This window comes from Marmota marmota, unplaced genomic scaffold, assembly GCF_001458135.2.
Source record: "Marmota marmota marmota unplaced genomic scaffold, marMar, whole genome shotgun sequence".
Lineage (NCBI taxonomy): Eukaryota > Metazoa > Chordata > Mammalia > Rodentia > Sciuridae > Marmota > Marmota marmota.
In genome coordinates this window covers 24,236,592-24,251,914 of record NW_026000093.1, presented here as the reverse complement: position 1 = coordinate 24,251,914, position 15,323 = coordinate 24,236,592, and the positions used below count along the sequence as shown (strand labels likewise).

General features: G+C 40.5%; 1 long non-coding RNA gene across 1 annotated transcript in view; it reads right to left on the bottom strand.

The window, feature by feature from the left end:
* LOC125610578 overlaps nucleotides 1-15,323 on the bottom strand; it is a 55,602-nt gene that overhangs the window by 10,942 nt on the left and 29,337 nt on the right. The gene's annotated exons all lie outside the window — the stretch shown is intronic.

The following is a 15,323-nucleotide window of genomic DNA, read 5'->3' as shown; positions in this document are numbered from 1 at the left end:
CAGAAAAATTTTGTGCTACCTCTCATAGATGTCCTCAAGACTGCTTGAGTTCTCCCCTGTCCCCTGCCAATCTAATTAGATCGTTGTGCTTCAGAATGACTGTATATAATTAGAACCAGAAACCACATGCAAACTTCAGAGTCAGATTTTCACTAACGATGATACGCCTGGGAGCAATGGTACAAAGGCATTTTTTGTAGTTTAAGAATTTATCTTAATGGACTTTATAGGACCAATGCCTTTTTTTTTTTAAGGTAGTTCTTAAGTGGTGAAATTTTGTAAATAAATCAATACCAAACACTCACCACCTAGAACTGGGTATTCTCTTGTACATTTTCAAGCATTTTACAAGGTATAAATTAGGAATAAAAATGTTCCACATGACACATATACAAGTTTTTCCTCAAGATTGTCATTTTGTACAGCAAAATAGTAGTTGATATATTTTTTTCCTTATTAATTTGCAAATGAGTGGATTAAAAGCTCACAATATTCCTTACTAAAAAAGAAAAGCTTTGTGCTGGTATAAACATTTGTTTAAGAAAATAATACATATATGTGTATATATGCATATATATATATACACATGTATACACATGTATATATATGTATATATGTATGTATATATACATACAAATACATATGTGTGTATATGTATATATGTGTGTATATATACATACAGACACACACACACACATATATATATATATGGACTTTTCTTGTTCTACTTGATCCTGTTTCACCCTTACAATCACACTGTACTGTAAACAAGACTGGAATTGTGTTTACAAGGAGTTCAAGGTCCTAACATGGTAGCTGGTAAGAGGCAGCACCTGAAAGGGAACCCAGGCATCTAACTGCTCACCTTGGATCCTTTGCACCACCTCAAAGAGGCAGTACCACAGGACTACCTCTGTGGTAGCCATGGGAACCCAGTCACTCTCCCTCATGGTCTCCTGCTGCTAAGAATAAAGGAGATTCTGTCAACAGTCGCTGACTGGATGATACAACACTGGAAGGATGAGGAGCTGCCTGTTCTAGTTTTCTCTTCATCCTGCCTCTCTCACAATGTGAATGAAAAAGCCAGGAAATCTAGCCGAAGCAGTCAACACACTTTGTCCCTGTCATGCCCGCCTGTCCCATTACCACAAGCTGAAGCAGTAACTGATCCAGGTCAAAGCACCCAGAACATTCTAGAAAAGATTCTCGATGGGGAAGGGTATCACAAAAATAGTCTGAAAGAACAAACAAAAAGCCACAAAATTCGTGTGCCCCATCTTTGTCCAGTAGGTGCTTCCAGTTTATCTCTGCTCCAGATCCATGAAAATCTGTAAATGTAATGGTAGAGCTCAAATGTAATGAAGCCAGGTGATCAGCTCACATGGAAGTCAGACTCATCAAAGCAGGACACGAGAGCAGGAAAGAAGGCAAAATGATAGGGGATGGGAAAAATCAGAAAGATGGAAAGACAGAGAGAAACCAACTTAAGTACCCCAGTGACAAACAGAGAGCTGGAATGTTGGCATCAGTGTGTCTGTTCAAACTCACCAACAAAACCCTCAGCTCCAATGCAACTCTCCTTCCTTAAGATTCTTTTGCCTAGTTTACTTTGTTTATAATAGATCAACAATTGTGTGCCTGTGTGAATATTTAACAACGAATCTCACTGTTATGTATAATTATAATGCACCAATTTTAAAAGCAGAAAATGAAATTAGAAAACAATAATTTAAAAAGTTATAGGAAACAAAAAAATAATAATAAAAAATAACAGAATCAAGTACCACACAGTGGCGCAGGTCTATAATTCCAGTGATTTGGGAGGCTGGGGCAGGAGGATTGAGAGTTCAAAGTCAGACTCAACAAGGCCCTAAGCAACTTAATGAGACCCTATATCAAAAAAAAATTTTAAAGGGCTGGGTTGTGGTTCAGTGGTAGAGCGCTCGCCTAGCACGTGCGAGGCCCTGGGTTCGATCCTTAGCACCACATAAAAATAAATAAGTAAAATAAAAATATTGTGCCCAACTACAACGAAAAAATATTTTTTAAATAAAAAGGGGGCTGGAAATGTGGTTCAGTGGTTAAGCAACCCTGGGTTCACTCCAGGGTACCAAAAAAAAAAAAAAAGCAGATTAACAAATCAAGTTAGCCAGGCTCTTCTTTGTCAAAACTTTTTTTTTTCTTTTTGAGATAGGGTCTCCCTTTTTTCTTTCTTTCTAAGATGAAGTCTCCCAGGTAACTGCCACCTGTACTCCTCTCTATCTGAGTCAGGTGTCAAACTCCAATCTTGTCTTCCTGTGAAAAGATCTTTCTAGGCAGAAAGGGGGATATCAGATAGAAAAGCCTGCATACTACTGGCTGTTTACTTCACTAACACAGGTTTCCCTTGTAGCTATCAATTTATTTTACAAAAGATCAGTTCTTATGTCTATAGAGATCTGCTGTTTCTCTGAATAACCAACCAAAAACATATATATAGGGGGTGGGATACTCTACTTTCTCGTACTTCTAAACCTCAAATGACGCATCAGCTGAAATAGAAAAGCCTTGTGTGCCGAAGTCCTATAGGATACAATAGAGGTGCAATGCAAATAGGCAAGGGATTAGAAAGTTGCTTAGAAACACCAAGAGAAAACCAATATGTGTGTGGTTACTGTTGCAGGATAGGGCACTGGGAATGGGCAGGAATCTACACTTATGAGAAAGCTTAGAACTACGGTTCTCAATCACGTGGCCACCTTCAGGACATCTTTTGGAACATTCGTGGGGGCTATTACATTGTCTGATGATTGGAGGAGGACGCAAAGTACATTTAGTGGTCAGACCAGAGAGTCCTATGTCCTAAAATGAGCATGCTACAGCTAATACTGCAAATCAATATCCACATCTTCTGGAGTTCATCCAATGTGCTACCCAACATCCATGTAGAAGAAAAACCTAATTATAATAGTTATTTAAACTTTATGTGTTTGTCTTAGGTTTTACACTATTTTAATATATGCCCAAATTTTCAGGATTGCTAACATGGGATAAATTGAAGGAACATTGGGCTGGTAGTGTAGCTCAATGGTAGAGCAGTTGCCTAGCATGCACAAGGCCCTGGGTTAGATCCCCAGCACAGGGGGGAAAAATTAGGAGGGGAGGAGGCATTTGGCAGTTACTTTGTTCCAAACTTTACCAAGAATTATTCACTGGTTTCATGACAAGGACTTAGAGGCGACTTTTGCTAAAAGCACTGACTCTTCACTTGAGCCTGCAGGTGCCCAATAGGAAAACTAAAAGCAGAATAAAAAGTTTGGAATCTGGGGTTGTAGCTCAGTGGTAAAGTGGTTACTTAGCACAGGTGAGATCCTAGGCTCAATCCACATAAAAACAAATAAATAAAATAAAGTTTAAATTCTTAAAAAAAAAAAAAGGCTTGCCATCTCTGCCTTCATTTTCTGTCTTCTTTATAACCTTAAAACTTTGGGTCAGACTCCTCAACTCTGCACATAGGCATGTTAACCACTTAAAGAGTGTTCATCTAAAGCTGGTAATCCTTCCCCTTCAAGGCTTGAAGACACTAAGATAAGAGTATTTTCAAGATTTGCAATGAGATTGCCAACCAACTTTTACAACATCTTGTTCCAGACCCCAGGGAGCAGCACCTAGTAAGTAGTAGAGGTCTCCAGTCATCTCCCTAAACCTTCCAGGAACAGGTTTAAATTTAGGAAACCTGCAGGCAGATCACCCCAAGATAAGACTGTCCCCCTCCATGGGGGTAATGACATCATGATAGGGACTGAGGCTCTGCCCTGAGCAGGAGCAATCAACTTTCGAGAAACAAATTGCCCCCTTGAACAAATAGACTTCACTGGAGCCTTGCAGAACCAGAACTGGGATAATGATTGACCAGAAGACTGTTTAATTATACACACTTCCTAATCCCTGCCCCTATTCTTCCTTTCTTTCTAAGCTGAAACTCATGTCAGTATCCCCAAAGACAAGGTTTAAAATGTTGATCCCCTTTTTCTTTCCAGCATAGCTATATTATATGCATTCCTTTCCTGCATTTCACCATTCATTTTTCACGTGTTTTCTGGAATGAACAGTCAGACCAGATGCATTGGGCCACCCAGAACTGCACCTCTGGCCTAAGACTCTGGTTACAGTTTCAAAAATCACATTGCGGACATTTTGCCACGGATGGACTCAGAACTTAAATCTGGTCACCTCTGCATGTGTAATGTAGGGGCAAAGAGAAAGTTTTTGCAGGAATAAATGGTGATAGATTAGGAAAAAAAGACACAAACTTATTATCACAGCATGAGAGTCAAACCTGAAGTACAAGACACAAAAGGAAAGGTCAAATAGTTGAGCTTAAATATCTTCTTCATTAGAGAGGAGAAATGAGGGTACAGACAATTGTTAGGGGGATAGCAAATCATTTTCAGGAGAATTCAACAGTGCTGGAAAATTTACAATGGCCTGGGAACAATGTCTGTTTGGCCTGCATAACAAATGATGGTTTGTAAATTATTCTCTTTGGAATATTGAATGGAACTGAAATCAGAGACAATACTGTGTGACAAAGCCTGGCCAGGTGTGTTTCCAGGTGTGTTGACAGACTTCAGTCTTTCTTCCTGTGGTGTGGATTTAGCCAGCTCTGGTTGATGAAACTTCAATTATGAAGTTTGATGAATGCAGTCTGATAGATAAGGGGACTTTACAGAAAACCTCTCCCTGCACTGGGAGGAGAAGAAACAAAGGCAGGTCAGAGAGGCCTGGAGTCTCAGGTGATTCTGTAATGGAGGTTCCTTGAAAATTGGGGATTTAAAGAAAGACCCAGTCATTGTCCTGACTTGACTCCATTTTGCTCTTATGACCTGTTCTTTCTGAGTCATTTCTTCTCAGCTTATCTCAGTTCCCCGAAACAATCAACCTTGAAGACAGATCACCTCATGACAGGAACTGAATTGTCCCCTCAAGAAACAATGATTTGGGGCTGGGGTTGTGGCTTAGAGGTAGAGTGCTCACCTAGCATGTATGAAGCACTGGGATTTGATCCTCAGCACCACATAAAAATAAAATAAAGATTATTTTTAAAAAAAGAAAGAAAGAAAGAAAGATTGATTTATTTCCCTGGTGCAAGAGGATCCCACAAAACCAGACCTCCTGAGATAAACAGAGCAGGGTTTGACCAAGACTGCCTGAATATTTATAAGATACATATTGGGCCTCTCTCACTTTTTTCTTCCCCTCTATAGTCCTGAAGGTATTGCTAATACTCCAAAGACAGAACATTGATTAGGACATTGATTCCCCCACTTATGCTTTCTTCCCAGTATGGCCACACTGGATAAATTATTTTCCTACTTCACCACCACTGGTCTCTAGGATTGGACTCTCAAGGTGGTGGGTGACTAATCTGGCCTGCTGAGACCCCCGGAGTCAGGCCTCTGCCCTTGGACTGCAGTAACACTTCAAGGCCCCTCAGAATGTCAAAGCTCCAGTCTCTGGTCTCTGGGGTATTGTCTTCTGGGCCTCAACAGCAGTTGCCTCAACACCATGATTGCTCACATATGTGCACATGTTTGATGCCCATTGAATGATCTCGTGTAGAAGTGCTGACACATTCTATATACTGAAGTATGTATCTTTTTTTGCTATAAATTAATATCCTTTCATTTATCCTTTAGATTACAATTGAAATTATTTGCAAACAGGTTTATCACCATAAAAAAAAATAATACATTCCAGAATAGTAAAGGAGATGTTGTAGATAATTTTTTAAATATAAAAACAGGGTTTTAATTTTCTGACTCCACCAGTCTTTCTACATTTATTACTTGCCAGGATGGAGTTAGGAAATTAGCAGTGGATAATAACAAGTGTGTGAATATTTGACGACAAAAAGGGTATTTATATAACATTCCTTCACGAATTGCTTACTAATTGCAAAGAGAAAGAGCTTTGTAAATTACCTTTTTAATGGAAAAGCCTAGAAAATGCCACCTTAATCAAATGATCAAGATTTAAAAAAATGTTATATATAATATTTATATGTGTATATGTTCAGAGAGAGAGAAAGTGAGAGAAAAGCAAAATAAAAAGGGAATTAAAGATTGAAAGCCCTGATGTAACCTAGCCAGGAATGGTGGCACAAACCTGTAATCCCAGCAGCTCAGGAGGTTAAGGCAGGAGTATCGAGAGTTCAAAGCCAGCCTCAGCAATTTAGCAAGGCTCAAAGCAACTTAGTGAGATCCTGTCTCAAAATAAAAAGGGCTGGGGATATTGCCCAGTGGTTAAGCACCTGGTACCTGGTGCTTTTCCTGGTACCAAAAAAAAAAAAAAAAAGGAAAAAAAAAAGGCCTAATGTAACAACTTTTAAATCATCATCTGACATTGTCAGGTATAAGCCTTTTGAGGGCTCATATTACATAAAAATACAGGAGTCCCTCCCCCTTATTTTTTATTTGTTTTCAATTACTTGCAGACAAAATAATGGTCCAAAAATATGAAGTGCAAAATTCCAGGGATAATCAATTCATAAATTTTAAACTGCATGCCATTCTGAGTCATATGATGAAATCTGTGTCATCCTGCTCCAACTCACCTAAGATATGAATTATCCCTTTGTCCAGTGTATCTACAATGTATAACCTACACACCAGTTAGTTGCTTACTAGCCATCTTGGTTTTCAGATTGACTATTGCAGTATCTCAGTGCTTGAGTTCAAAAATAACACTTATTATATTTAATAATGGCCGCAAAGGGCAAGGATAGTGATGCTGGCAATTTAGATATGCCCAAGAGAAGCCATAAAATGCTTCCTTTAAAATTTAAAATTTTATTGCAGGTATATATGTATAGGAAAAAGCATAGGAAATATAAGTTTTGGAACTATCTGGGGTTTCAGGCATGTACTGGGGGTCTTGGAACATATCCCCCATGGATCAGAGGAGACTGTTGTTTTTCCATTTCGTAGGTGTAAACAGACTCATAGAAACGTTTAAGAAGGTAGTAACAGTGGAGAAGGTAATATTGTGAAAGAAAGAGAACAACACAAGTTGAATTGGATTTGTGATCTTTTAAAACAAATGTGTATGGACCTTTATTAATGTACTCACCTTTACCCTGGTTTGCAAACCTTTTGTAAATCCAATGAGAGATTTGAACACAAAAGAATCTGTTCAAGTTTTTATTCCAAGCAAATAAAAAACAAAATTAAATATCTTACCCTGCTCCAATTTAACATTTTGTCTTCTCTCAACATTTGCGGAGGAAACTTTTGCCTAAGTCTTGCTCATTACAACCCATAAAATTTTCTCCCTAAGAAGCATAAAACTGAGCATGCTCCATCCCCATCGTCCTGTTCTCCCAAGTACAAAATGTTAATGTGTAACCTACCAAAGAAGTATTTAGAAAGATGGACAACGGACTTCAAACAATTTCAAAATCCTTCTTGAGACCCCTGAACCCACCCCACACTGTAAAAAGATGGACACAAGGTGGGGTGTCCCCCCAGTTCTGGGAATGCCAGGACCCCTTGCACAGCCCACAGTAACTGAGAGAGTGGAGTCCTAAGGCAGCCGAGCAAGCAGGAAAGTGCTTCTCCTTCAGCAGCAGTTGTCTTTTTCCTGGCAAACAAGTCAGGTGCCAGAAACTTTACCCAGACTGGCAGGAACAGAGATTAGAGGAGGCAGGGGAAAGAGGGACACCAATTAAGAAAATAGAATCTGTAGAAAAAGGGAAAGATGGTGTCAAAATGGTCACGATTGGAAACAACTTCTGAAAATTTCATATTTCTCGAAGCATGGAAGACCTCTCAAAGTTCAGAAAAGGCACAATAAGCCTGCCATGGTGGTACATTCCCTCTGCATGTCAGGTCTCTTCCCCAGGTCACACAAAAGAGATCTCTCACTCAGGAGTCGAGAAAGTTATGCCAGGCTTGTGTGAGCACCAGTGACTGTTGGGTTTAGTCCCTTTGTAATAACCAGAAACCATACTCTGGGGCTACCCCCACACCCCGGGACTCCTTGCCTCATGCCATTCTGTGCCTCCATGACAGCTGGCTCTTCCTATTTATGTGTCACACCTTCTTCTCTGCTTCACCTGAACAACAGAGACACCTTTCCCAAATTCCTTAATTAACCCTTATTTTATCTTGTAGCTATGAGGAAAACACAAAGTCATTTGGGGTCATCTCTTCAAGGTTGAGAAGCCTGAGCCACCCACCTGCTCCTGCTTGTCAAAATCAAATCTGCCAAGTGCTGAGTTGCTTGAAAATGTCCCGTTAAGTCATTTAAAGATGCAGCTCTTCATACATCTAGCAGAGCACAACCTTAATTTAAGAGCCTCCTCCCGTCACAATCACAAAACCTCTTTACAAAGTGTTCTTTACTAGAAAATAAGTTCCCATCTGAAAATGCGATCAGCAGGTTTCTTGTTTATATTCATTTCCTTTACAAATAGAGCATTTTTTTTTCATGCAACCCATGTTTTCTTGGTCATAGTAAAGGAGTTTTTAATTAATGGGCCAGTTGTGTCTATAGTGCCTTATCACAGGTTTCTATCCTCTCCTTCCTTTAGTAAGCCACCCAAATGACCAGAATTGACATTTTAATAGCTTCGTGTCCAAGAGTGAGGCTGTCAATCTCTACATCACATCATGGGTGCAATTCTTCCTTCCACTGAGAGCTGCCAATTTGCCGTGTCTGTCTCCACCTCATCCATTTGCCTTTAAAATCCACACACCCATTTGTCAAATATTTTAACACATAATGTTACTTTCTTGTCCCAATCCCTAAATAAATGCCTTTGTAAATTGCATCCTCGCCAGACTGTGATTGCTAAATTTCTATCACATTCTTCAACACGAACTCCAAAGAATCATGTTATACAATGAGTTTGACATGATTTATCACATTCTTATGGTGTTTCTGGTAATTGCCCTGCATTTGTTCTATCTGTTCTATCAGTTAGTTGCTGGAAAGGCAGAATCTTTGCCAATTTCCTGCTTACTCCATACAGAATTCTGAGTTTGTGAGGACAGACACAGACTCCTAACGCCAGTCTACTTGATTCAGACTAGATAGACGAGTCACAATTTCTTTTGCCCTCCATCTTCTCTGAGAAATAAGAAAGCTAGGGGCTAGGGTTGTGGCTCAGTGGTAAAGCACTTGCCCAACATGTGTGAGGCCCTGGGTTTCATCCTCAGCACCTCATATAAATAAATAAATACCCATTGACAACTAAAAAAATTTTTTAAAATAATAAGAAGAAAGCTTATTAAATGATCCCCTAACTCTGCCACGGGTCTAAATCCCATGACACTGCTATAGTCTAGATAGATAATATTGTCCAAAGGCCCATATGTAAAAGCTTTGTCTCCTGCTGGTTGCTATTGGGAGACGGTGGAAATTTTAAGTGGTGGAGCCTAGTGAGGGGGTGGCCACTGGGGGTGTTCTTTGAAGGGAACCCTAACCCTTCTCCCTCTTTTTCTCTTCATATCTGGGCCATGGGGACCCAGAATATAATGCAGTGGTAGTGTACTTGCCTCACATACATAAGGCCCTACATTTTATTCCCAGTACCATGAAAAAAAAAAAAAAGACATGAAAACACATTCCAGCCATGAGGTGAGCAGTTTTGCCACACACTGTTACTGTGATGTACTTGCCACTTCACAACAAGTCCCAAACCAATGGGGCCCATTGATCATGGACTAAAACCTCCAAAACTGTGAGCCAAAATAAACCTTCCCTCTCTATAAGTTGCTTATCTCAGGTATTTGCTAACAGTAACAGAAAACTGACAGCCACCGGCTCTGTAACTATAGTTGTGACTCCACAAAGTGCCCTCAATAATGATCCATCCAGTTCACACTCGGAGGCTACGCAGTTTCCAGATCCTCTCTCATAACCTCATAACCTCCCTCATAGAAGTTTCATAACCCACCCAAGAGGTAGGCAACACTGACAGGAACTAAGCCCCGAGAGTGACTTGTCCAAAATACACAGCCAGTACTAAGCAGGACCTAGACTCAAACCCCAAACCCCAGATTTTTAAATTCCCAGTCTTATGCTCTTTCTACTATAATAATGTTTCTCATAAAATTTTAGTAGTTACTACATGAATTGTATAGGAAATCTCATTGTCCACTACATGCTTCCACATAAATTAATCCAGAAGTATCACAGGCACATGTCATGACTCCAACATTTTTGTCCTGGGCAGAATTTCATATTATTTCCCTTAGAAAATATTCACCATTTAAGACTTTTGAGGACCACAATACTGTACTATCCAAAGCTCTGTAATGAGTACTTTGTTGTCTCAAAGAATTTCCCAACCAGGAGTCACAATCTGGGTGAAATGACAGCTAGCACTCAAGTAAATAAACTAGAAGGCAGAAAGCCCAGGGAAGAGGCACAGGGTCTCCTGGGAACTCTCCCCTGGGAGGATCTGAGAAGGTCTGTTAGCTTCCTGGGGCTCCCCTTACAAACCACCACAAACTTAGCTTAAAACAGCAAGAAATTTTCCTCCATCAGAAGTCCAAAATCAGAGTCAGCAGGGCCATGCTCCCTCCAAAGGCTCTAGGGTAAAACTCCCAATATCCCTTGGCTTGTGGAAGAATCACTCAGTCTTGAATACTGTGGTGACATAGCCATCTTCCCTGCCTCTTTGTGTCTTCTCCTCATGAGGACACCAGTCATTGATCCCTAGATTCTATTTTCAAATAAGATCACAATCTAAGAGTCCAGAGATTCTAGTCACCATGAATCTTGGGTGGGACACTACCCAGACTACAACAGAAGGCTTCTCTATGAGTCAAACAAAGAACACTAACAAAGCCAAAGAGACGAACCTCTACTGTCCAACTGTCAATGGAAGGAAAATATTAGAAATTCCAATAGTGGATATGAAACCGTTTTCAAGGGAAATATCATTTTCATTCTTCTTGTCTATAAAATAAGGACTATTTTTTTCCAGAGAAGCAGAGACAATAGGGAAAAATAGATAATGATGACATAGATTAGATATATACATTCTATCTCAATCACACAGTCACAGAAGTTGAACACCCTACAATTGGCTGTCACCAAGATGAAGAGCCAGGAGAGAAGCAGTGGCTGCTCAGTCCAAGAAGCCTCAGAACAAAAGAGAGAACAGTATGCACCCCCAGCCCCAGGCCAAAGGCCCCAAAGCCTCCTGGAAGTGCAAGTCCATTAACATTCAAAGGCTGAAGACCCTGCTGTTCATCGAGGGAAGCAGCAAAAAAAAAAAAAATGTAGCTGCTAGAAGAAAGCACAAGCTTGGGTTGTCCACTCCTGCTTTTTGGTACCACCTGGGCTTCCAGCCCATTAGATGGTGCTGTCCATGTTCAGGGTAGGTCTTCCCCACTAAGTGTGCTGACCCACACATTAATCTTCTCTCAAAAACATCTGCACAAGAAGAATGAAGGGAAACTGGAGTCAAAGAGAGAAGGAAGACCTCCTGGAAATGGGACTTTAAAGAGAATCTTAGTAGGAAAAGACCCAAGAGGGACCCTGAGAAAAAAAAAAACATCTGCACAGATAACGCCCAGAAGCATGCTTTACCAATTCTCCAAGCACCTGTCAATCCAGTCAAGTTGACATTCAAAATTAACCAATTAACCACCATTGCTTGCCTCTGAGGGAAGAAAAAAAAAAAACTAAAGATTCTGACATCAGCAATAGAGAAGAAATCCATGCTAAGAGGACTCAGGAGTGAAGATACAAAAACAGACAAATCCACAGGAGAGACGCACCAAGGGGAGCAGTTTGAAAGTTGGGAAGACAGTGTCCTCGTTTCCTCAGGCTCCTGTAACAAAATACAGCAGAGCAAGTGGCATAAACAACAGACACATGTTCTCACAGCTCTGAAGGCTGGAGCCCAGGATCAAGGGGCCATTAAGGTTGGTTTCTGATGAGACTTCTCTTCCCGGGTTGTAAATGACACTTTCTTGCTGTATTTCCCAAATGGCTTCTTCTCTGTACACACAGGGAGAAAGAGAGCAAGTTCTGGTAGCTCCTCCTCTTCTTAATAAGGACACCAATTCTATCAGATTAGGGTCCTATCTTAATAACCTCATTTCACTTTCATTACCTCCCTAAGTTCCTATTTCCAAGTACAGTCACATCATGGGGGTTATAGCTTCCACCTACACATTTGAGAGGGAGATGACAATTCAGTTCCTCACAGATGAAATGAGGCCAAATTAAGATGAGTCAAGAACACAAACTAGCCAGACATGGTGGCACACACCTGTAATCCAGCAACTTGGGAGACTGAGCCAAGGGGATTGTAAGTTCAAGGCCAGCCTCAGCAACTTAGAGAGACCTTGTCTCAAAATAAAAAATAAAAAGGGATGGGGATGTGGCTCAGTGATAGAATACCCTGGGTTCAACCCCAGCACTGAAAAAATAAATAAATAGATAGATAGACAGACAAACAAAGAATTCTAACAAAGCCAAAGAGATGAACCTCTACTGTCCAACTGTCAATGGAAGGAAAATATTAGAAATTCTAATAGTGGATATGAAAACATTTTCAAGGGAAATATCATTTTCTTTCTTCTTGTCTATAAAATAAGGATTATTTTTTAGGAGCCTTTTCAAACTAATAGTGGATGATTGCTGGCTGCATTTTAGAAGATTACTGTCTCAGAATTTCTTACTTTCTCCGAGATAAAGCCTATGATGTAATGCCACCAAAAAAGAGCAAATTTGTAAAGGCTATTTTTTTTATTCTTAAAGAGTTAATTAAATAGAGCAGCTTCTACCAAGAGCCCTAAGACCCTACTAGTTCTTAAACAGCATCATCAACTTAACATTAAAATAAAATAAGATATATCTATGAGATTAAGAAAAAAATTCCTACAGTTTTGGCCTGGTTGGCTTGTAACACAAAGGATATCTGGAGACATTTTTCTAAGGACTTACTTATATCCAGTTTCCAAAAGAAATTTTGTTCTTTTTTTTTTTAACTCTCTGTTCAGTAGAATGTGAATTGATAAGCTGGACTGAATCCCAAAGAGCCAGAGCTGACCAAAAAAAATCATGCATTCTAATTGTCTCACGTCACAGACAAGGAAACAAAGCCCAGAGGTAAGCACTGACTGACTGGCCTGAGACCCCAGAGCTACATGTTGGGTAAGCTCACTTTATAAGTTTGACTGAGGAGAAATCATAATTGCTTTAAATTTAATGATTATATGGTATTTGACACGTGTCCCTTGGCACTGTTGAAGGTCAGTTGCTCAGATCTTAATGCAACTAGGAAGCATGGAGGGATCTTATCAAAATGCAGCTTCTGATATGGTAAGTTTAGGCCAGGCCTTAAATTCTGCATTTCTAACAAGCCCCCCAGGTAATGTTGATGGTGATGGTCAGAAGATGGCACTTTGTGTAGCAAGTGCCCAAGTACTTTATAAATACTATTTATTTTATTTTCCAAAACAACTCTGTTCCATCACAGATACACAACTGCAGCTGCCCAGATTTTACAGAGGAGGAAACTAAGGCACAGTAAAATTAAATGACTTGCCTCAGGTCACACAGTCAAAAAGGGCCAGGACCAGGATTTGCACCCAGATAGACTAACTCTTAGCCTATGCTCTTAACTATTACCTTACCCTGAAGTTCTTAAAAGCAATCCATGATAATCTCCAGGCTTACACATATCCACTTTCAAGGCTGGGTCATTAAGACTGTATTTTAAGTATGCCGCCATTCAAATAATGATCGTGAAAACTATTTTAAACAAAAATATCAGAATACAAAATACATCAGGCCAGGTCAGGTCAGGCCCTCTGATTACCCAGCTCCACCCCTCAAGGAGGAACTGGCGTACTCATGCCTGCAATCATGAGGAAGGTTGGCTCTTCTTCTCAGCCCCCACCCTTTCCCAGAAACCACCTCCAAAGGAATCTTCACCATCACCCTGACCCCCACAACAAACATTTTAGAAAGGGAGGTTTTGATGGAATGAAGGCTGGATAGCAAACAAGTCAGTTTGCAGGAGCAAGACAGCTGGCCACATGCCTCATCCACAGCTTTCTTTCATTCACCCAACAAACATGCATGGAGGGTTGTGTGCTGCATACCACACTAGGCGCTGGGATATAAAACACACATTAGCCCCTGCTCCCATGAAGATTACATTTAAGTGGGGCAGACTGACAACTTTTTAAAAGCATAAAAAATATGCATATTATACAGTATTGTACTAGATAAGTGTTACAGGAAAATGATAGAGCAGAGCAGTGGGGTCAGGAGTACTGGGGGAGGGGAGGGGTCAGGAGTACTGGGGGAGGGGAGGAGACACCAATGTTAGGATAGGGTCACCAAGGTGGCCTCTGGCAAGAAAGTGACACTAGAGAAAGGGTTAGGAAATGAAGGACTTAATTACACACATGTCTGGGGAAGAACATTCCAGGCAGACAGAACACCAGGTGCTAAGGCCCTAAAATGGAAACACGTCTGGAATGTTTGAGGAACAGCAAAGAGGCCACTGTATCTGGAGTGGGTGAATGATGGGGAGAGTGATGGTGGGGGAGGAAGTCAGAGAGGTAATGGGTGAGGGAAAGGAATGGCTCATATTGTCCTTTCAGATTTAGTAATACTAAGCTTCGTCTTTATTCAGGGAAATGGAGGGGTTTGTAGCAGACAAGTTACTTTATCTGACTGATGTATCATTAAAACCCTATCTGGCAGCTGAATGGAAAAGAAGGATCGAAACTTGGAGACTAGTTAGAGGCAATTGCCACAATCCACATTGGGATGTTGTTGAATTAGACGACAGTAATGACAATGGAGTCAGAAGTAGCAGTAAGACTCCAAAGAGAAGGATTGCTTGAAGGAGTAAATGTGGAATGTGAGTGAAAGAGAAGATTCAGGGATGTTTCTGTGGCATTTGGCCTAAGCATTTAAAAAAATAAAGTTGGCTTTAACTGAGATGCTAAAGAATACAAGGAAAGCCCGTTTGGAGGAAAGACCCCAGGTTCAGCTTTGAAGCTGCAAATGTTGGACATGGGAACAATGGGTGGCTCTACAAGTCTGGAATTTAGGCACAGATACAGACAGGACATAGACACATGGAGCCATATGACCAAATGAGACCTCCAAAGGAGTAGGTAAAGTTGAGAAACGGAAGGGCTCTCAGGGCTGAGCCCCAGATGTATCAATAAAAGGAGAAAGATGCATCTGGGCAGGAAAGTGTGGGATCTTGGAAATCAAGAGAAGAACTGTTTGCTGGAGGAGAGAGAGAGCAACTGTGTTGTCACTGCTCAAAGGTTGGGAACCTGAACAGAACTATG